Below are 13,378 nucleotides of genomic sequence, written 5' to 3'. Positions count from 1 at the left end.
AGGTATTTTGGGCTTTCATTAGGGAAAAGTATGCCATTTCTTCGCCACTTAATAACTGACCAAAGGCTTTAGAAGCTCCACAACCACCTTCACCATGCTAAGAAGTGAGTTCCTGAACATACAATAAACTTCACATTTCCTGCAATATACACCACAGGGATGTTGCAAAGCTCATCTTGGATTACTGTTGGGAAGGTCAGGTAATATAATTTACAGCTAGATATTTTTCAGTGGAGTGAGATCTGGAACAAAAGAAGGCAGTATAAGGTGAGTAACTTCATACTATTCTGTAACCACTCTTGTACTATTGTCATGGTGTGACTGGTTGCTAATGGAAACATACATCTCACCCTTTAGATATAGTTGCTGTCCTAATGGGGTCATAACTATTTTCATGAGAATACTAAGAAACATCATCCTGACCAGCTGTCATGTGAAGCACGCAAAATTCACAAGATGACAATCAACACCATTCTGCCTCAGAAACATTACCCCTTCAAGATGCCTCAGGATTACATCTGAGGTTGAAACAAACTCTGTTGCCTGCCTTTTCATATCAAACCATTGTTAGTTGAGGAAACTACAGATTCATTAGAAAACAATTTTTCTAGTTATAACTGACACAGTCCTTGCAAAATGCTAGTCAGAGTAGTTAATCCCAACAAGAGTGGTTCTAGTTTACAGCTGTATATTTTCTCCATACAGACTTTCTAAAGCAGGTGGCAAATGGCATCCGCCGACATGAGAAATGAAGTAGTGCAGTTCATCTGCACAGAAGGGGAATAAAAAGGGAGCTGAGCCCTAGCTTCCAGAACTTGCTGTACTCTCCCGCCTTTTTCCAACAGACATGGTATTACTGTCTTGCATCGACAATGCGAGTTGGTAGCAAGCATCGAAGGAATAGTGGGGCAGACTTGGGCAAGTTAATATCTACTGAAAATGTCTAGGGAAGCAAAACACAAAATTGAGGTAAAAATTTTTCAGTAGTGCACTCAGAGCAATATTTAATTGAATAGGAATGTTTAATTGTCCCTGGCTTTTTCAGGGTGAATGATTTTTTTGGAATCTGTCTCTTTCATCAAAGTGAATGAGTGTGACAGGTTAGGCATGTTTCTATTTTTTAGAGTTGAATAAATTACATTAAAGGGCATAATCTTTTATTTCAGAAAAATCTTACTAGACCCAATGATATATTTTGTAAACAATAACAAAACATCAAGCCCAGTTAGGCTGCAGTTTAATTTTCTATGTAGACATGGGTGTTGTAAGTATCTCCCTCAAAGCTTCAATTGAGAATCCTTAAGCATACAGTCAGTTCAGTTAAAATTACATGGGAGTAGTGGAGAGTGTTTACATGTGGCATACTGTGGCAACACAATTTTCAGGTTCGATAATCGTGGAAAGGAACTGTACTGAACTATGCACAACAACAGTGGGGAACAGTGCACATGAACAGCAGCAGTTAGTGACAAATGCCAGAGATGTGTCATATGTGTGAAACAGTGAATACCATCATTAAGCAGAAGAGAAGACTGATTACAGTGGTAGAAGACATCAACATCACAACATGCCACCAGCAATAGCATAGCGAGATAAGTTCTCAAACAGAAAAAAAAAAAAAAAAAAAAACCACTTGAGTGTAGCAAAAGACTTTACTGGTGTAGTGGATTGCATGTGGCATTGATGCTATAGGCATCATTAAGTAAAAGTAGAAGTGTGTCACACATGTGTTGGAAATAATGTAGCATAATATGTCAAAGTGACTTTATTGGTGTAAAAGTAGCACAAATTAAGGAGGGAATTAGTGAGATGGGTAGTGAACAGAATTTTGAGTTATATAAGCTGGGAGTGGAAACAGAAAAAAAGGTAGACACAGATTCAGGCACTACAGAAATGTCAGTAAATAGTGTAAGAAATTCTTGTGTAATGGACTAATTAGTAGAGGTGGATGACAGATGAAACAGGTACCTACAAAGGCATTTACATCTGCAAATGCTCCTAGCAACACTAATGGGTCAGGCCAAGGAAACTGCAGCTAGAATAAAGAAAGAGAGAGATGAGAACAATAAATAACTTTGATAGAAATGCAAAGGAAAATGCCGCCAACATGAGACAAGTAAAAACTCGGCAATCAAAGTTTATCACTGGGTGGAATGAGCAGTTGAAAAATAAGGAGGAGGAAGAGGAAAGGGCAAAGAAACAATTTGTATGCACAAACTAAGAATTGCCCAAGTGGATGCAACTGTGATGAGGTGCGTGCAGCTAATCTCTGCGTGCAGCTAATCTCTGCGTGCAGCTAATCTCTGCGTGCAGCTAATCTCTGCGTGCAGCTAATCTCTGCGTGCAGCTAATCTCTGCGTGCAGCTAATCTCTGCGTGCAGCTAATCTCTGCGTGCAGCTAATCTCTGCGTGCAGCTAATCTCTGCGTGCAGCTAATCTCTGCGTGCAGCTAATCTCTGCGTGCAGCTAATCTCTGCGTGCAGCTAATCTCTGCGTGCAGCTAATCTCTGCATGGGGTATGGTAAAAACCTTGGCAGGAAAGGTAACCAAAATTAGCAACAGAAGTGAGGTGGAAATTGTCAACATAAAGACAGAATTAGCAATGACTTTTAACACTGTGAACAACTTCAGCAACCTTGTAACTGATATTTTACAGAAAGAAGCTGGAAACATCAACAAAGGAGTAAAGAACATAGCCATAAGCGATGTGGAAAAAGTACAACCTTGTGATAGAGATTGTAATAGATCCCAACCAACAGGGAGACTACATACAATGGCACTTTTGTGCAGTTTCACCTACGGCGATTTTGAAAAAGCCTTTGTATGGAAATATTAGGTACAGGAAACGCCAAAAGAAGTCAAAAATGAACTGGGACTATGAGCATATAATAAACAGATGGATAAGTTGCTTGTTGGGATGTTCGAAAATAACTAGAATTAAACACACTGAAGCGCCAAAGGAACTGTGGGACCGTCGAAGAACGAAGAGAATCATTAAACATGACAGACTTGCAACCCTTCTGCAAACTGCTGCATATTTCAATGCTGGGCCATCAACAAATGTCAGTGTGCGAACCATTCAACGAAACAACATCGGTATGGGCTTTCAGAGCCAATGGCCCACTCGTGTACCCTTGATGACTGCATGACACATAGCTTTACGGCTCGCCTGGGCCCATCAACACCGACACATTGGACTGTTGATGGCTGGAAACATGTTGCCTGGTTGGTCGAGTCTCATTCCAAATCGTATCAAGTAGATGGACGTGTACAGGTATGAAGACAACCTCATGAATCCATGGACCCTGCATGTCAGCAGGGGACTGTTCAAGTTTGTGAAGGCTCTGTAATGGTGTGGAGTGTGTGCAGTTGGGAGTGATATGGGACCCGTGATACGTCTTGATATGATTCTGACAGATGACACATACGTAACCATCCTGTCTGATCACCTGCATCCATTCATGTTTGTTGTGAATTCCGATGGACTTGGGCAATTCCAGCAGGGCAAAGCGACACCCCACACATCCCGAATTACTACGGATTGGCTCCAGGAACACTCTTCTGAGTTTAAACAGTTCTGCTGGCCACCAAACTCCCCAGATATGAACATTGTCGAGCATATCTGGGATGCCTTGCAACACGATGTTCAGAAGAGATCTCCACCCCCTCATACTCTTACGGATTTATGAACAGCACTGCAGGATTCACGGTGTCAATTCCCTGCAGCACTACTACAGACATTAGTAGTAGAGTCCATGTCATGTGACTTCTGCATGCTCAGGGGGAGGGGGGAGGGGGGGGGGCCTACACGATATTAGGTAGGTGTACCAGTTTCTTTGGCTCTTCAGTGTATTTGGACACAAGAGAAAACCTTAATAAGATTGGTAATGAACAGGGTGTTGGTGCAGTATGGAGATGTCATAGGATGTGATGGTTGAAGAAGGAAGAGCAAGGAAAAGTTATTTTAAAAGGTATAGAAGAAAAAGCGTATGACAGAAACTTGTCATAACTATACCAAATAGGAGATGTATTTGTAGGAGTTTTACTAACTCAAATGTGAATTGTCATAGTAATAAGATTAACAACTTTGAACTTTTAGAAGATGGGAAGTTTGTTACAGATATATACCTGGGTTTGTCACAGATGAAGTAAATTTTAAGAAACAGAACACACAAAAATTTCTGAAACCAGTTGGCTTACTGAGAGACAGAAAACGGGTTGGAATCTTTGTTGTGGGAGTATAGTGATGTTTTTAGCAATATTCCAGGAAGTTGCAACAATGGAGTGCTACTTGCTTGGGCATAACATGATAGTATTCTCAGGTCACATCATTGTAGATTATCTTTTGGATTTATCATAGTAGACTTACTAGATAGACAATGTACTTAGACCGATCTGACAATCTAGTTGCTGATGCTCTGTCAGGGTTACCACTATGAGAAGTTATTGAAATTTTTGACCAGGATGAGGAAAATTTAAAATAAGGTACATGAAAGGGGTGAATGATGAAAAGATTATTAGGTCACTGTGTAACAACTTTAGAAGAAGCCAAAATCATGATTCAAACTGGAAATTAGTAGAACATTGTTTGGTTAAAACGAAGCATGAAAAATTGGGTCATGTATTACAAGGTATTTGACGGAACACTTTTAGAAGAACAAATGAGAACTCATTACTCGAAATTATATTGGCCAGAGGAGGAAGCCAAAATATTGATTAAATACATACATTAGAGTGTGGTATTCAAAAATGCGTGCAGAGATCACAGGAAAGTGTGTGTTTTTATAATATGGCCAGGAAAGTAAGGAAAGAATTTTCAACCTATGATAGATGCCAGTGAGGGAAGTTAAGTAACATAATACGTCTACGTGAAATGTAAAAAATATCCATGAACAATCTATGGACTTGGTTGTGGTTCTTTACCAAATACTAGAGGTGGACACTGCTTCATTTTTGACATGGTGGATGTTTTCTCAAAACTGATTAAATTATATCCAGCCAGGAAAACCACAAGTAAAGAAATTATCTCAAAAATTGAAAAGCATTATTTCAGGCATGTTTGAAAGCCAAAAGCTATCTTATCAGACAATGGATCACTATATATCGAGAGAGAGAGAGAGAGAGAGAGAGAGAGAGAGAGAGAGAGAGAGAGAGTGTGTGTGTGTGTGTGTGTGTGTGTGTGTGTGTGTGTGTTTTTGGATCTGATGGATGCCCAACGGAGACGTCATCAGTGCCCTTGCAATTATGAAAACAAACAAATGTGGAGATGAACTAAAAGTGTTGTACACGAACGCACTCAAAATGACCACACAGTCACTCTGTATCACACATTCACTCTCACATACACTAATCAAGGAATTAAAACACAGAGGAAACACAACACAGAAGAACTAAAAGAAAAGCACAGGGAAATGTGACTGGCTGACCACTTACAAAACAGTAGGGTGAGAGAGCCACCCTTTGACACATTAAGAACATCTCCCTAAAATCTTGTTAAAAACTCTGGACAATTCACAAAACTTTAAAATCCTAACCACATTCGTTTGATCATTACATAAAACAGACAGCAAATCTGCCAACAAATTCGCCCCAGTCCACTGGTTGGCAAATAAAATGCACTCCAATAAAATGTGGTGCACCATGATCTGCACGCCACAAGCAATACACATTGGAGGGCACTCTACACGGAGTAAGAATCCATCTCTCATATGGCTGTGGCCTAAGCGAAGATGAGTAAGAAGGACCTCGTCCCACTGATGTGGCTGTAAGGAAGTACTCAACAGCCGAGTTGTTGGCTTGATGACACGGAGCTTGTCATCGGTCACTGCCAGCCACTTGTCTTCCCATTGACACAGCACTTTGTACCCCAACAGCGAGGTGATAGCATGCAGGAGGATAGAACACCGAAATACCAGAGGACCACGACATGCCTCCTTGGCTGCTCGATCCGCCCTTTCATTCCCCTCAATTCCAATGTGCCCAGGTATCCAGCAGAAAGATACCTCCTTCCCCAGATGTTGTAGTTGTACGACGGTATCCTGGATATTCTGTGTTACTGTATCTACTGGTTACAAATGTTGGAGAGTGTAAACGGTGCTCAGAAATCTGAGCAAATGAGAAATCTAACACCAGGAGAATGTCTCATCTGCTCCAGTGCTACATAGCACATAATCGTGCATTGAAAACAGTAAATTCTAGAGGCTGTCTGACCTTGAGGGCACAATGCAGGAAAATGACAGAGGAATCAACTGTCCCCCCTGCTTAGGCCCATCCATAAAAACAACTACATAGGTGTGGACTCAAATAAAATATCAGAGAATATTGCATTAAAAATGGAAGCAGGAGTGCTATATCTAATGCACATCACCACATCTAAAATCACAATGGGTCTCTCCAGTAACCAGTAGACCCTGTATTTGGTGTCATACTGCCTCCACACCAAGTGACTCCAGCACACGCTGCACGCGGATCATAAATGACATCGTGGCCCGAGGACGGTTGGGAAAATGGTATTCCAGAGGTGGGACAAGCAACAGTATGGTGTGCAGGTGAAATTGGGAGCTGTAAGGAGCTTATACACCTGACACACCATGAAGAGCTGGTGCCAGATGGTAAGTGACAGTTCACCTGCCTCAATGCAGACGCTAGGTATGGGACCAGTCCAATAAGCACCCGTGGCCAGCCAAATCCTCTCATGATGGACAGCATCAATGATTCGCAAGTAAGAAGGCTTCGCTGACCTATACATCACGCAACCATAGTCCAGGCGCGAATGCACAAAATCCCGATAAAACTGAAGGAGATGTGCCCTGTCCACCCCCCACGACCTGTGGCTAAGGCACTTGATGATGTTCAGTGCCTTCAGGGTTCTCGCTTTCAGAACGCACAGGTGTGGTAACCACGATACTCAGGAGTCAAAAATGAAGCTAAAAATCCGCACCATGTCTCATATATGTAAGATGGTGTCCCCCATTTTCAAGGCAGTCAAATTCTGTGTGACACTGCAGCCAGTACGGGCTTCTCACATGTGGTGTGTCTCTTTCTGTAATCATGCAGCACGAGGAAGCCAGTGTAGTAAGACGTAAGATTGAAACCAATGTTTACACATTAAAGAAACGGGAAGGTCTAAAAAGCCAAGTATGGAGTACATTTCTGTTGGTTGTAGATGGAAACATTGCGTCTACTGGGTACGTATCGTGCATAAACTGCTCCACTTTATTGTTTTTCCAGTCGGGAACCACTCATTTAAAGAAACACAGTTGCAAGAAACCTCACAAAGATCGTTTCTTTGGCCGTCCTTCCGTTATCTTAATATGCTTTAAATAAGTGAAAAGCAGGAAATTCTTAACAATGTGCGACAAATGTGTGCTACGTACGCAGGTACAACATTCAATCATTAACATAATCGTTTTTGCATAGTTAGTGGAAAGTGTATTATAGAGAAACGGGAATGTTGTGACTCGTATAATATTTCATTAACGTAAAACATCTCGTTTTTATGGGAACGGGGTCGGGTTGTTTGGGGGGAGAGACGAAACAGCGAGGTCATCCGTCTCTTACGGGAATGTTTTGATGATTTCCATATCAGTTCTGTATTACTTGTCTCTTTTATTTATTATCATAGATCCTTCAAGTACTGTGTCATCACCACCCGGAAAGAGAGCCCGTTACAAGGAATGGAGGAACAACAGATCATCCGCAGCAGATGAAGTAGATCTGTACATTTTAATGCACCCCGGAGATGATGATGACACCTTATAGTGGTGGAGCAGACATGAATCAGATCTGCCAGGTTTGGCTGCAGTTGCAAGACGTTGTATCCCAGCAACAAGCGCACGTAGTGAAAGGTGCTTTACTAAAGCCGGCATGTTACTAACAAATTGCCGCAGCCAATTAAATCCGTAACGCGTTAGTGATTTCCTGCCGATCAACAATAACTATAATTTTGTTTATGTTGCAAACAATTGAAACTAATGACAAGTTACATCTGTAAATGTTTAATGTTCTTTGTATGCTTTCTTTATGAAGATGGTTGTCTTCTAGATTACAGGAAAAGCACTTATTTAATGTTTCCTATAAATGAAAGGAAAAATATGTCTTGTTTGGAAATGAGACTCGTCTTCTGTCCGCGATTGTATTGAAATATCATTTTACTTTCCAGGTGCTTTATGAATTTAGCTGTGTCACGTACCCGTTCTTGGAAATGTTACTTTTGTATTAAGAGAGAGAGAGAGAGAGAGAGAGAGAGAGAGAGAGAGAGAGAGAGAGAGAGAGAGAGAGAGAGGTTGGATTTGTACAGTAAAGTACAGTGCAGCGAGCCGGGGCGAGGCGAGGTGAGACGTCAGCGGTGACTGGTCATGCTTGGTTATCCACGTGTCCGGAATCCGGACAACAGACATGGGGCGAGTACGTGACTGAGCCGAGTAGTATGGGACCGGACACGAGCTGCTCGATCCCCCCGTCAACAGGCGAGCCGTGACCGGTCAAACACAGAGCGTTGCAGCACTCTACACTGTACAGGACTCCTTACCATAGATGTGATACTGTTGATGGCTATGGCAAAGAGAGTAACACTTAAAAAACTGCCCTGACGAATAACACTCTCCTGCTCAAATTGATCAGACTGCATGTCACGAACTCATATCCTAGAAAACTGCTGAGACAGGAAAGACTGTATGAAGATGGGGAGCTGGCCACGAAAGCCCTATTGATTCAGTTGTGCGAGAATACAGGGTCTCCAAGTAGTCTCATATGCCTTACTTATATCAAAGAATATGCCGATACAGTGATGCTTTCAGAGGAAAGCCTGCTGAATAGCCACATCTAGGATTGTCGACAGTGGACCGAAATCATCGGAATTCTCACTGAGAGGAGCCAATGAGTTGCCTCGTCTCTAACAATTTTCAACATTCACTCCAGGTTCTCTCATACATAGCTCATTAAGGCAATACTCCGATAACTACTGGGACATGTGCAGTTCTTTCCTATTTGAGGAGAGGGGTCAGAATTGCCTCCCTCCACAAGTTGGGGAAGTTGGCCTCAGAACTGTTAGACCTGAAGTCCAACGTAACCCACTCTACAGTCGCACGGTAACGACAAAATGCCAGATCTTGGCTTGCATTGGCAGTGGTTTGTGCAAATATTCGGCCAGCGTCTCAGTAATGTCTCTGGGTGTTGTATGGAGGTACCCCTGTTTCACCACTGCAGGTATCAGTGAATGGCTGCATTAACTGGAAATCCTCCGGATGGCTCCCCATACTTTTATAGAAGAAGTGGAACGATCGGTGGAGTCCAGGAACTCTTGCCATGACGTTTTCTTAATCTCCCTAATGGCCCTCGCGACTTTAAAAGCCCTAAGGTTGTCTGCTGTTGGTCGGCATTTAAAATGTCGAAACGCCGCACGCCTTTCCCGGATCGTGGAACAACACTTATCTGTCCACCAAGCTACTTGTCACCTCCTAAGATCATCTGAGGACTGTGGGATGGAGAGGTCAGAGGCACGATGGGTCACTTGTGTGATGTGATTCACCCATCTTTGGATGCTATCGCAGTGTCTGAACACAGCCAGCTGGCTGAAATGCGTCCAGTTAGCCTTGATGACCATCCATTTTGGGGCTTATCTTCAGGTGGTGAGCCATGTAGTGGGTGAACGCAGATTGGGAAGTGGTCACTGGAATGAAGGTTGTCACCGAGCTCCCACTGAACAATCAACGAGGGCGGGAGAACAGAAAGAGAGATTGATGGCTAAGAGTGACCCAGCAGCGGTAGAGAAATGTGTGTGAGTACCCGTGTTGAGGATGCACAGCTCACGAGATGTCATGAGGCCTTCCAAACTCGACCCCGAGGGCAAGTATTGGTTGAGCCCCATCACAGGACACGATGGGCCTTGAAGCCTCCCAGGAGGGGGAATGATCACAGCAGTTGTTCGATAAGATCTGTGAGATCCTCAGAGTCTAGTGCATCTTGTGGAGGTAAATACAGTGAGCAAACAGTGATCCTTCAAAACACATGAATTTGAACTGCAACTGCTTACAGGTCAATAGCCAAGGGGAGAGCAGAAGATTGGTGCATGTTAGTGATGAACACTGTGGCAACTCCCTTGGCCCTTCCCCCCCCCCCCGATAGGTCATCCTTGCAGTATAGCGTATATCCCTGTAGCACAGGGACATCTACCGGGTGATCAAAAAGTCAGTATAAATTTGAAAACTGAATAAATCACGGAATAATGTAGATAGAGAGGTACAGATTGACACACATGCTTGGAATGACATGGGGTTTTATTAGAACCAAAAAAATACAAAAGTTCAAAAAATGTCCGACAGATGGCGCTTCATCTGATCAGAATAGAAATAATTAGCATAACAAAGTAAGACAAGGCAAAGATGATGGTCTTTACAGGAAATGCTCAATATGTCCACCATCATTCCTCAACAATAGCTGTAGTCGAGGAATAATGTTGTGAACAGCACTGTACAGCATGTCCAGAGTTATGGTGAGGCACTAGCGTCGAATGTTTTCTTTCAGCATCCCTAGAGATGTCGGTCGATCACGATACACTTGCGACTTCAGGTAACCACAAAGCCAATAATCGCACAAACTGAGGTCTGGGGACCTGGGACGCCAAGGATGATGACAGTGGCGGCTGAGCACACAATCATCATCAAACGACATGCGGAAGAGATTATTCACGCGTCTAGCAATATGGGGTGGAGTTCCATCCTGCATAAACATAGTATGTTCCAGCAGGTGTTTATCAGCCACGCTGGGGATGATGCGATTCTGTAACATATAGATGTACCTCTCACCCATCACGGTAGCAGTTCCTGACGTATTGCTGTCCAGCGCCATCTCTCAGACATTTTGTGAACTTTGTTTTTTTTGTTCTAATAAAACACCATGTCATTCCAAGCATGTGTGTCAATTTTTTCCTCTCTATCTACATTATTCCATGGTTTATTAAGTTTTCAAATTTATACTGACTTTTTGATCACCCTGTATATCTTTAAAATGCATTTCTTGTAAACAAAAGCACAAGGGATGTGCCTGTGCTAGGAGTTTCAGTTCCTCCATCTGAGTCCTGAGCCCGTTCACGTTCCACTGTCATATGGAAGCCATCTCATCGGTGCGGTTTTAATTTACCCCTATACTTGCACCGCAGAGGTGAAGCACTTCAAGAGTGATGGGGAGTGGAGAGGCTGCCTGGGCCCAAGGCATCTAACTTCATGATATCCTCCTCATCGGTCAGATGGGAAAGAATGATGTCTGACGGCTCTCAGGACATGACCCAGACGTCGTGAGCCTTTCCCTGCACCCTGTCCCTTCAAGGATGAGAGGGAAAGGGGGCGTTGAGATGCACTATGCTTTTCTTGTACCTTCTGGATGCTCACTGTGGAGCTGTGGTTAGTCTTTCCTGGAACAGCTGCCTGGATTGCTTTGTCCTCCCTCTATTTTCCTCTGACATGTGCACGTGCAAGTACAGGTGCTTGTGGTGGATACAGGCACACTAGGCATCGTCTGTGTTGAAGCGTCTGCCTTGGGAATAGTTTTCTGCACCATGAAAGAATGTGAGGTGGCAAAGACAGGGGTTTTGTTGCCTTTTATTCTTTTTTGGCTTCAGCAGAAGTGATCTGCTTAGTCAGTTTTATCTCTTGAAATTGTGTTCTTCAGCAAAAACAGGGCAGTCTCGAATCCAGACAGTGGTTCCCAAAGCAGTTGATGCAGATCGCCGGATATGGGCAATCATTCCCAGCGTCATAAGCGGCTTTTCACACACACACACACACACACACACACACACACACACACACACACACACACACACAGAGAGAGAGAGAGAGAGAGAGAGAGAGAGAGAGAGAGAGAGAGAGAGAGAGAGAGAGAGAGAATTAATTAATTTCAGGCATAGAAATAACAATTTTCGTATCGTAATTTTGGCTTAAACAGTTCATCTACTTCAATATGTTACTGGTTGCAGATGATGAACTGTGGAACAAAACAGTCACTGTAGAAACACAACGTATCAGTAAAAAAGACACGATGGGGTAAAAAGGTATGAATTCATAATTCATGTGGTTTTTTTCAAATATCTGTAATTACGATTTAAAAACATTATCTTTAACAGATGAAAAATAAAAGCCCACTGAAGATGCTGCAACTGCAGTGAAACACATTTGGGTTAAAAAACAAAATTGTGTTTTCCTGAAGGCGGACCCTATCCAAAAACATACGTATTGATAAAGCAAACACGGAAAAAAAGAGCTTCAACCGAAGATGATCATTGTTAAAATATTTGTTTTCTTATTTATAATTTGAAAGTTTGACATTTTTTATTTGCTTAACACAAAACCAATGAGTCAGTCTTGTTGTAAGTTTTGTTTCGATTTGTAAAGAATTTGTTAATGTTTTGAGATTTGTTTGTCACAGCGAAACACAGGTCACAGGCTTCAAAATCCAAGTCTTTTCAGAAAAATGTTCTTAAAAATTGGCCATATATTTTCCAAAATTTACATCTTTTGGCCAGTTCTATTATTCTAGTATCAGAATTTTGCTCACATGTTCATGTCCTCAAGAGCCCGGGGGAGGAGGGAGACTGTAATGCAACTGACCTATAGATATTGTTTGGTTACAAACAGTAGAAGACCATACTCGTAGTAGTGAACCTTGCGATATTCAAAGTTAAAGACTTCACGATGACATGATTTTTTCTGGAAGTATGCTAATTGTTTGTTTTCGCATCACAATTAAACCTTAACAAACAATCTTGTCAACATATGAACAATAAAACCCACCCCATTAATTAAAATGTCAGTTAAAACTTTTGCTCCTTTATGTCTCACATTTAGATTTGAGGAAGTGATATAAAAAAAATTAGAATATAAAGTGTAACTTGAAGAGTTTCATAAATGTAACTTCGATAAGCAATGTATCGCATTATCATCTTTGGACTTGCTTGTGTTGCAGCCTTTTGTGTATCTGGGCAGTGTCACATGGCCCATTCTGTTGTGCGTTAGGATAAAAGGAGGATGTAATGAGTTCTTTGTCCAGCATCCACCAGTGGAAAATGGAAGAATGTTAAGATGGAAATGGCTTTAATACTAGCAACTGCAGGAGACACACATGACAGATCACTGCCACGACAGAACAACTTAAGATGCCATGCATATCGACGAAACCATTGCCATGCAATATCTGTTTGGTTCTTAACTGGAAGGTGTGCTGACTCTGTAGAAGTGGAAGAAACTTGCTTACCAAGTTGTGATTGTGGTGCTGAAAAGCAGACTGTTTGCCATATAATCCAAGAATGTCCTCTTGAGAGCTTACCCCGGCAATCACACAAAGTTCCTGATAATGATGGAGGCATCTATAGACAAGTTCCATG

At 42.2% G+C, this 13,378-nt stretch overlaps 1 protein-coding gene across 6 annotated transcripts in view; it reads right to left on the bottom strand.

Annotated features, from left to right (window-relative positions):
• Nucleotides 1-13,378, bottom strand: part of LOC126184724 (centromere protein J) — a 259,648-nt gene that overhangs the window by 72,696 nt on the left and 173,574 nt on the right. The window lies entirely within an intron of this gene.

This window comes from Schistocerca cancellata, chromosome 4, assembly GCF_023864275.1.
Source record: "Schistocerca cancellata isolate TAMUIC-IGC-003103 chromosome 4, iqSchCanc2.1, whole genome shotgun sequence".
Classification (NCBI taxonomy): domain Eukaryota; kingdom Metazoa; phylum Arthropoda; class Insecta; order Orthoptera; family Acrididae; genus Schistocerca; species Schistocerca cancellata.
This window is presented reverse-complemented; position numbering and strand designations above follow the sequence as displayed.